Source organism: Gossypium hirsutum, chromosome A08 (genome assembly GCF_007990345.1).
Source record: "Gossypium hirsutum isolate 1008001.06 chromosome A08, Gossypium_hirsutum_v2.1, whole genome shotgun sequence".
Classification (NCBI taxonomy): domain Eukaryota; kingdom Viridiplantae; phylum Streptophyta; class Magnoliopsida; order Malvales; family Malvaceae; genus Gossypium; species Gossypium hirsutum.
In genome coordinates this window covers 74478308-74488811 of record NC_053431.1, presented here as the reverse complement: position 1 = coordinate 74488811, position 10504 = coordinate 74478308, and positions in this window count along the sequence as shown.

The window sequence follows — 10504 nt, the reverse complement described above, 5'->3', positions numbered from 1 at the left end:
GAGATCTGAGATTTACATCACGATTCTGGAAGAAGTTGCAAGATGCTATGGGTACTAAATTGCACTTCAGTACTGCTTTCATCTGCAAACTGACAGTCAATCCGAGCGACTTATTTAGATACGAGGATATGTTGAGATGTTGCATTCTTGAGTTTGAAGGCACGTGGGAACAATATCAGCCCTTGATTGAATTTGCTTATAATAACTGTAACAACCCGATTTAGCCCCTAATCGGAACGGTGGTTTCGGGACCACGAATTTGAGTTAGAAAAAATATTTTAAAACATTTTATATGTTTGTTTTGTGTGAATTTATATCTGTGAAATTTTTGTGATTTAATTTTGTCGTTTAGGTACCCGATTAAATAAAAGGATTTAATCGCGAAAAATGAAAATTTAGTGGTTATTTCAAAAAGGGGCTAAATTATTAATGGCTTTCTAACATGAAGTATCTATGTTATAAATAAACCAAAATAATGTGTAATGGCCAGTTGTATCCTTATATTATATGTTATGGTTCTTTAATTATAAAGGATATGATGGTAATTAATTAAATTGTTATTATATATCATAATAAAACATAAGTTAAAGTTTAGTTTATTATTTTTGTTCATCCACCAAAAACAAAAACAAAAGAAAACAAACAACAAAAGCTAGGTTCAGCCATCTTTCTCATCTTGATTCAAGGTTCGTTCTTAGTCAGTTTCTGATAATTTTTTTTGTTTTTGAGATCATTGATTCGAGTACTACAATACCCATGCTTGAATTTTTGATTTTGATGAATATTTTGAGTTGTGCCATTGTTGAGAGCTTGTGATTTTTGTTGTCTGATAATGAAATCTGAAAGATATGTTTTAGATTAACATGTTTTGTATTGGAGTTTTTGATGATTTTGAGTAATTAGGACTAAATTACAAAAATAATAATTTGAGGGACTAAAATGTGAAATAAATGAAATATATGGAATTTTATAAGCATGGGTAAAATTCGGCCCAACATGGGTATAGGGATATTTTGCATATTTTGTGTTTTGTGCAATAGGGACTAAATTGTAAGAAGTATAAAGGTCAGGGTAAAATGGTAATTTTCCTATTTATGTGTTTTTTGACTAAATTTAATGATAATATATTTGAATGAGCTTAATTTGAATATGTTTAGATTAAGAACTAAAGAAATCAGATTTGGATCGGGGGAAAACGAAAGTCGTCGACTAGCTGTCTTATTCTGTTTTACATCGTCCGAGGTAAGTTTATAAGCAAACAGACGTGTCTAATTATAGTTAAAAGCTTAATATACATGCTGGTATGCAAAATATGAATTTATATATGTTATTGCCAAATGTGTATAAGCTTGATAAACATGTTCGAGCATTCGTTTCGACCGAGTTACAATGTCCGAAAGCCACGCATGAACCTTAGGAATAGTTAGGATACATATTTCATGACATAGGATTCTGATATATGTGTGTGAGTAAGACCATGACATCGATATGTAATTCCGATATGTGTTTATGAGTAAGACCCTGTCTGGGACAATGGCATCGATATGTGACTACAGATAAGACCACGTCTGAGACGTTGGCATTGTACGACTTGTGTGATTATCCGAGTGTCCTATCCAATTTTGAATGGTTCATCGGGCAAAGGTAAACTGTGTATAGATGTGTAATACGAGTTAAATGGCCAGGTATGAATTAGCTTGTTGGCTATTAGTAATAAGGTAAGTATGTACTTGATATTTGTTCTATTCATGTGCAATTGATAATGATGAATTCAAGTGAGATTGGCATGTGTATTTGGCTTTGTTGCTATATAAGTTGAGTATTAACGAAATGATTCATAATTATGTGCAAGTGTGTGTGACCATGTATAATCAGCCTTATAGGTGATATATATATGTGATGCTATGATTTGATTTCCGAGCTTATGTATAAAAAGATACGTAGGCATGCTTTTATTATAACTAGTTGTTTTTGGGAAGTTGATTATTGATATGTTTAAATGACCATATGAGTATTTGGCCAAATAAGAAGTGTATGTACTTGTTGTTATATCTTGATTCTCGAACTTGTGTAAAAGTATATGTGTATTTGATAATGTAAAGATATTTGGTTGGAAAGTTGAATGGAATAGGTCAATTTGATTATTTGAATATTCAGCCAAGATAGTATTCATGTACAAAAGTATATATATTATTTACAAATTATAAGTTTGAGACAAAATGGGATATGGTTACTATAAATATTGGTTAGCCTAATTGAGTTGAATATTTTGCTAGGTTAATTATTGCTTATGACTTACTAAGCTATAATAGCTTATTGTGTGTCTATTTGTTTCTGTTTTATTGATTTTGGATTCAAGTTACAAGCTCGGGGATCGTCAGCAAAGTCAATCACACTACCAACCGCCTTCGGTATTTTATAAGTTGAGATTTTGGTACTATAGCATGTATAGGCTGGAACATATTTTGGAAATGTTGAATTCGGTTATGAAATTAAAGCCATGTGATTATGGCTTGCTATTTATGTTTGGATTTAGTTTTATGGGTGCTTAGTTATAAGGTTTAGAAAGTTTGGTTTTTGATAATTTGGTTATGCTTGATAGTGGTTTAAAATTCGTTTAGTTAAAGTGAGTAGTACTATGAATGGATGATGTTTGTGGTAAGTATTTCATGCATTGAAAATGGCTTTAACCTTAGGTTCAAATTCAGTTTTGGTTGAGTCATGGTCTAAGTCTATTTGATTATTATGTCGTATGTCATGGTTGATCATTTTTGTGTTATTTTGGAAATGTATCTAAGTATATAAAGCTTGTGAAGGTACTTTGTGTTCAGTTATATGTTCCCATTGGATGTTAATTAAGCTAAGGTAGATTATGTGCTGTTAGGTAAAATCCAAGACATATGCATGGTTTAAATTTAATGATAGGGATGACATTCTAATTGTTGTTTGATAAGTAAGACATATTGGGATTTAGATTTATATAAGGATATACGTGTACTTGGTAATTGGTCATGTTATGTTAGTTAAGTTTTTAAATGTTTTTCATGTATAAATATATGTGCATGGCAATATAAATTCGTTAAGTATTTATAAATTATTAATTATGCATAAATGAATTGAGTTAGCCAAGTAGACATAGAATTGAAATGGTTTATTTATAACCGAACTTTTATTATTAAATTGTGTTAATATGCAAACATATATGTTACACATAGATTAACACATTAATGCCACATATATGAATGAAAGGGTTGGTAATGAAATTTAGTTCAATTGATAAAGAACTTGTGTATATGCATGACTTATTTAAGAAAAAAAATATAGGTTTAATATTCCATAATGAAATTATTGATATGTTATATGTTCTGTGTATGTATTGAATCGTTTTGGATTTATATATATTTTGGATTATGTTTTATTTAACCTATGTGCTGAATGATAATAAATTTATGATTGAATATTAGATTAAGTCATAAGCATTAAAGTGATTTAAATCTTGAATTGCAACAAACGTAATATTCGCATGTGTAATACTGTTTTTAAATATATATGATTATGACTTGAATTAATATGAAAATATTCGGAGCTGTGCTTCCGTTTAGTAATGCCTCGTAACCCCATTCTGGCGATGAATACGAGTTAGGGGTGTTACAATAACAGTTTTCAGTCGAGCATTAAAATGGTACCCTACGAAGCTTTATATGGTCACAAATGTCATACACCTTTGTATTGGACTGAGCTCAGTGAAAATAAGATTCACGGAGTTGATTTGATAAAAGAAACTGAATAAAAAGTGAAAGTGATTCGAGATTGTTTGAAAGTAGCTTCCAATTGTTAGAAATCTTACGCGGATTTGAAAAGAAAAGACATTGAGTTTGAGATCGGTGACAAAGTGTTTTTGAAGGTATCTCCGTGGAAGAAAGTGCTTCGGTTCGGTAGAAAAGGCAAATTGAGTCCAAGATTTATCGGGCCGTATAAAATTATCGAGCGTATTGGGCCGGTAGCATATAGATTGTTGTTGCCACCAGAGTTAGAAAAGATTCATAATGTGTTTCACGTGTCAATGCTTTGACGATACAGGTCCGATCCTTCACATGTGATTCCTCCGTTTGAGATAGAGATTCAGTTTGATATGACTTACGAAGAAAAGCCAATCCATATTTTAGCTCGCGAGGTTAAAGAGCTGAGAAATAAGAAAATTTAGTTAGTTAAAGTGATGTGGCATCGACACGGTATTGAGGAGGCAACGTGTGAGCCTAAAGATTCTACGGGAAAGCAATATCCGAATCTGTTCAATGGTAAGATTTTCGAGGACGATAATCTTAAAGGGGAAAGAATTGTAACAGTTTGATTTGGTTTTAGGACCACAAATTAGAGTTAAAAAAATATTTTAATATTATTTTTTGTCCATATGATGTATGAATTAGCATGTGTGAAAGTTTTGTCCAAAAATTTAATCATTTGTGTGTTTAATTTGATAAAAGAACCTAACCGCGTAAAGTGTAAAAGTTGTGTGCTAGATGTTAAAAGTGCCTATTTGACTTGGCTTTATAATTGCGAGGTCCTTTTGTGGTTTTTTGACCAAGGTTATGATTAAATGACTTTAGTGGACATTAGTTGATGGCATATTATTGTTTTAATGCAAGGTAATATGGTAAAACAATATTTAAATGAATTATAACTAAAACAAAACATGAAAAATAGGCATATTATGTTGTTGGTGCTGAAAATTTAAGAAAAAAAGAAAAGAAAAAGAGTTTTAGGGTTTCAACTAGTTCAAATCTTAATTGAGGTATGTTTTTGCTTCAGTTTTTGATAATTTTTACGTTTTTGTGATAGTTGTTAAGTGCTCTAGCTAGCCCATGTTTAAATTCATGAAATTGTTGAAGATTTGATGAGATGCCATTGATGAATTCATGAGTTTTGTGATGTTAGTTGATGAATTATGAAAGCTTGATGTTGGGTTCACATGAATTGTCTTTGGATTTTTGATAAAATTGAGTATTTTGGGCTAAATTGTAAAAATGTTATTTTGAGGGACTAAAATGTGAAATAAATGAAATGTATGGACTTGTATAAGAGTTAGGAGAATTCGGCTAATCATGAGTATAAGCAAATTTTTTGTATTTTGTAATTTTGTGATTTAGGGACTAAAGTGTCGAAATGTGAAAATGTAAGGGCTAGTTTGCAAAATGACCTAGATATGTGTCTATGGATTGTTTTGATTGATTTGGTGAATAAAAGGGTTCAATTTGAATACATATAGATCAAGAGAAGAGGAATTCAGATTTAGACCAAGGGAAGTCGAAGATTATAGAATAAATGATCAAGTCGACAATTCCGAGTACGAGGTAAGTTCGTACGTAAAGCATGATGTTATAAGTATATTTTGTTGTTTTGATTATGCATAGATTGTATATATATTTGTTTTGTATGAATGAAATGATAAACCAATGGTATTTGGCACTAAGTGTGCGATTTAAACTAGCTTCGGCTATATGAGGCACTAAGTGTGGGATACCAATTTAGTTTCGGTTAATTGAGATGGTACTAAGTGTGCGAAATTATTCTAGCTTCGGCTAACTATTACAGCACTAAGTGTACGGATGTTCAAAGTACAAATAATTTACGAAAAGTCTTAAAATATTTAAACGAAAGGTGAGAATGAAAGTGAATAAGTAAGAGAATATTTAGGTACGTACGATACCTGTGTGGTAGATGATACTATGTATGTGAGGCTCATTGATTTGGTATGAACACGTGAATTATGTTGGTATAGATTTGATAGATGATTTTAGATTTTGTAAGTGTTTATGTATTGATGATTTTTGGTATGAGCTTACTAAGATTTTGAAAGCTTACTTTGTGTGTGTTTGCATTGTTTTATAGATATCGAAGCTACTACAAGTTCGGGAATCGTCAAAGATCGTCACCACACTATCGAACCTCATTTTTGTACTTTGAAATTTTATATTTTGAAGTATGGCATGTATAGGCCAGTAGTTGTGGGGTTATGTTTTGTAATGTATATATTTGGCCATGTGATTTGGCTAGTTTATGTTTGAACTTATAGTTTGATAATGGTATATAAAATGTGATGTTAATTCATTATTGTGGTATGTTTTAGTAAGTAAGTTTTGGCAAGTTTAACTTGAGATTGAATGATGTATGGAAGGAAATGTCTTGGTATAATCTTGTCTTATGTTTTGGCATAAAAATTGGTTGAAATGGTGGTGCAAATATGCTTGTTTCTTTGCTTATAGTTTGAACCAAATTTGGGGTGGCAAATTGGCTATTCAAATGGCCTATTTTTGTCCACATGGGTAGAGACACGGGCGTGTGTCTCAGCCATGTGCGACACACGGATATGTTGTACAGCCGTGTCTTCCCTAGGGTACCCTACAATTATAAGTCAGGCCCGAACAAGGCCAAAGCACACGGGCGTGTGGCTAGCTGTGTGAGTAAGTCAGTAGCTATGCCCTATTTTGCCACGGCTTAGACACACGGGCATGTCTAAGACGATGTGAGGCACACGGCCTGTTCACACTGGCGTGTGACCTTTTAAAAGTTGAAAAATTTTATAAGTACTGAAACTTTTATATGTTATCGAATTGATCTTGAAAGCATGTTTTAGACTTCGTACGATTGTTTAAAGTTTACGTTGAATATGAATGGTCTATGTTTATTGAAATGAAAGGATATTTGATATTTGATGGTTCTGATCTGTGTTATGAGTCCGGTAATGCCTCTTAACCTATTCCATCGACAGTTACGAGTTAGTGGTGTTACATATATATTTAGCCATGTGATATGGCTTGGTATGGTTGTGATTATAATATGGTTTTGGTATATGAATTATGAGGCAATAAGATATATTTAGTGTGTTTGTGTATGAATATAAGAAATGATAAGATATGTAAGCTTTTGGCATGTGTTAGCTATGGTAATTGATATGGTTTCATCATGAAGTTGAAACTTATGTTTGGTATGATTTTATTTTAGATTTGTTATGATTTGTTGTGAATTGGTCATAAAATGTTGTGCAAATTTGCTTGTTTTGGAACTTGTAGGTTTGATCCAATTAGGGTGGCAAGTTGGCTATTCAAATGGCCTATTTTTGTCCACATGGGCAAGGACATGGGCGTGTGTCTCAGCCGTGTATGACACACGGCTATGTTGCACGGCCGTGTTCCCCTGAGGTACCCTACAATTGTAAGTTAGGTTTGAGCATGGCCAAGGTACACGGGCGTGTGGCTAGCCATGTGGCCCAAGTCAGATTCGACCACAGCCAAAGCACACGGGCGTGTCTTGTGGCCATGTGAGCAAGTCAATATGTATACCCTATTTTGTCATGGCCTAGACATACGGGCGTGTTTAATATCGTGTAAGGAACACGACCTGTTCACACGAGCGTATGACCTGTACTTGTTTGAAAAATATTTAAATTTAGAGAAATTTTGTATGTGTTCAGTTTAGTCCCGACCCCTTTCTAATACATGTTTAAGGTCTCGATGACCTATATAAGGGACTCTATATTGATGATTGATCTTTAATGCTTTGAAGCTTATGAAATGAATGTTAATGTTCTGATTTTGTCCGGTAATGCCTTTAACCCTAGTTTGGCAACGGATAGGGGTTAAGGGTGTTACAGTAACCATGTTTGTGCATTCGTATCGACCGAGTTACGACATCCAAAATCCCCATATGAATCTTATGATGTCATGACATAGGATTCTGATATATGTGTGAAAGTAACACCATGGCATCGATATGTGACTCTGATATATGTGTGTGAGTAAGACAATGGCATCGATATTTGGCTACATGTAAGACCACTTCTGGGACATTGGCATTGTATGATATGTGTGATTATCTGAGTGTCCTATCCAATTCCAAATGGTTCATCAGGCAAAGATAAGTTGTGTTCGAATGTGTAAAATGAGCTAAATGGCCAAGTATGAATTAACTTGATACCGACTTCAGATAAGGTAAATAAGTACTTTGAATATTTGTTGTAAATCATGTACGATGCAAATGAAGAATATATGTGTATGTAGTATGTGTATTCAGCTTGTCAATGAATAACTTGTGTATCATTGAAATGTTTCTTAAATATGTGCATATATGATTTAGTATATTTGGCCATATAGGTATTATATATATGTGATGTTATACTATGATTCTTGAGCTTGCGTATGTGAGTAAATGTATGTATGGTTTATTATGACTATTTGGTTTCGAAGTTGATTAATAATATGATAAAATGACTAAGTGAGTATTTGGCCTAGGTGGATAGTTGTCTATGAAAATGTATTAATTATGGGATTTGTAAGTTTGAGGTCAAGCATGGTAATGTTAATGTAATTCGTTTAGTTAATATGAGTTGACTATATTATTAAGTTGTTTGTTTGCTTATTACTTACTAAGCTATAAAAGCTTACTTTGTGTTCATGTTACTCTGTTTTACAGATTTTTGGATCAAGTTACGTGCTTAGGGATCGTCAGCAAAGTTCATCACACTATCTACTGCTTCGGTATTTAAATAATTGAACTCGAATTATGGCATGTATAGGCTAGAATATGTTTTGAAATGTTGGATTCTGATTTTGTATAATTTGATCCATGCAAAAATGGCTTAATTTCCATGTTAATTTCGGCTATGTTTTGATTATGGTTTGAGCTCACTTTTAGTTATAATGCGATATACTATGCATGAATGGTTTATGTGATAAATGCTATATGTTTTGGAAATGGCTTAATAATGGTTGGTGAAGTTGGAAATGGTTGATGTAATGATCATTGTATGTATACATTTTCATAGCATGATTAATTGGTTCAGCTAAGGATTTGCGTAGGTAAAACATATATGAATTGGTTTGAAAAACAATTTCAATAATGTATTGGTATATTCGGACATAAGATAGAATTGAATAAGATGGTTATGTTTAAATTGTGATTCGGCATTGCTTATATTATCTTACATGCTCAAGGTAAAGTGACCTAAGGTTTGAAGCTTGAAAATGGCTATTCTCTTGCCCTAGATTCGGTGGAGAAGATGAATGAAGAAATAAAATGTATTTTGTTTTATTAAATTAAACTCTATTAATCCAATTACCAAAATAACCTTATAAATACTTATTATATCATGAGATTCATGGACATTAAAGTCCATTAACTTAATTTAAGGTCAAATAACATTATAAGGACTCCCATTATAATAAACCATAGCTATTTAATACCTTTAAACAATAGTATACAACTTTTACGCATTACGTGATTTAGTCCTTTTTACCGAATTGAGCATTTAAACAGTAAAATTTCTTTACGAAACTTTCACATAAATAATCTATCATGCTGTAAACCTTATTAAAATAATAAAATAATTATTTTGACTTCAGATTTTTGGTCCCAAAACCACTGTTTCGATTTGACCTAAAAACGGGTTGTTACAACTCTCCCCCCTTAGGGATTTTCGTCCCCGAAAATATTATCGGTAAAGAGGTTAGGGTACTGTTTTCGCATAGCTTCTTTAGGTTCCCACGTAGCTTCCTTGATCCTATGTTTATGCCAATGAACCTTTATAAGTGCTATACGTTTATTTCTCAATTCTTTGATCTCTCCAGCAAGAATCTTGATCGGTTCTTCTTTATACAATAAATCAGATTGTATCTCAACTTCAATGGAAGAAATCACATGTGACAGATCTGATCTATAACGACGTAACATTGAAACATAAAAAATATTATGTATCATTTCTAGTTCCGATGGTAAAGCAAGTCGACAGGCTATACTCCTATTCTTTCAACAATCTCATACGGCCCGATAAATCACAGACTTAACTTTCCTTTATGATTGAATCAAAAAACCTTTTTCCACGGTGACACTTTTAAAAACACTTTATCTCTAACTTTGTAACGCCCCGAATTTGGGCCTAGAAGAAATGGGCTTTATGTATCGAAGGAATTAGAATTTAGTTATACAAGTGAATGAAGCAATTGATTGTCTGTTGTAGTGGTTAAGTGATTAGGAGTGTTTGGGAGTGTTGGAGAAGTCCTGGGTTCAAACCTAGGCTTTAGCAAAATTTATGTTTTAAGTGAATAAAACCCTGGATGCATGGATAAAGGCCTTTTAAATTGTTGTGTTAAATAAATGGCACAAGGAAGCAGTGGTCTAGTGGTTGGGGCATCATTAAGGTTGCAAGGGAGCCTAGGTTCAAGTCTTGGCTCTTGCAACTTATTTTAGTTTTTATCTTAAGTGAATTTGGACGCTAGCACATATGTCTTATAGTTAATTGAGGATAAAATGTGATACAAGAGGAGTCTGTGGTGTGGCGGCAAGGTGGCATGTAAGGGAACCTTAAGGTCTGAGGTTCGAGTGTTGGCACAGTACAAATGAGGTATTTATTTTGTAATTGGGTTCAGCCAGTGGTTAAGTTGTAGTGGAATTTTGATTGAGGAGGTTGTTAAGGAGAGAATTAAGGAATGATCTTGAGAGTGGATCATGG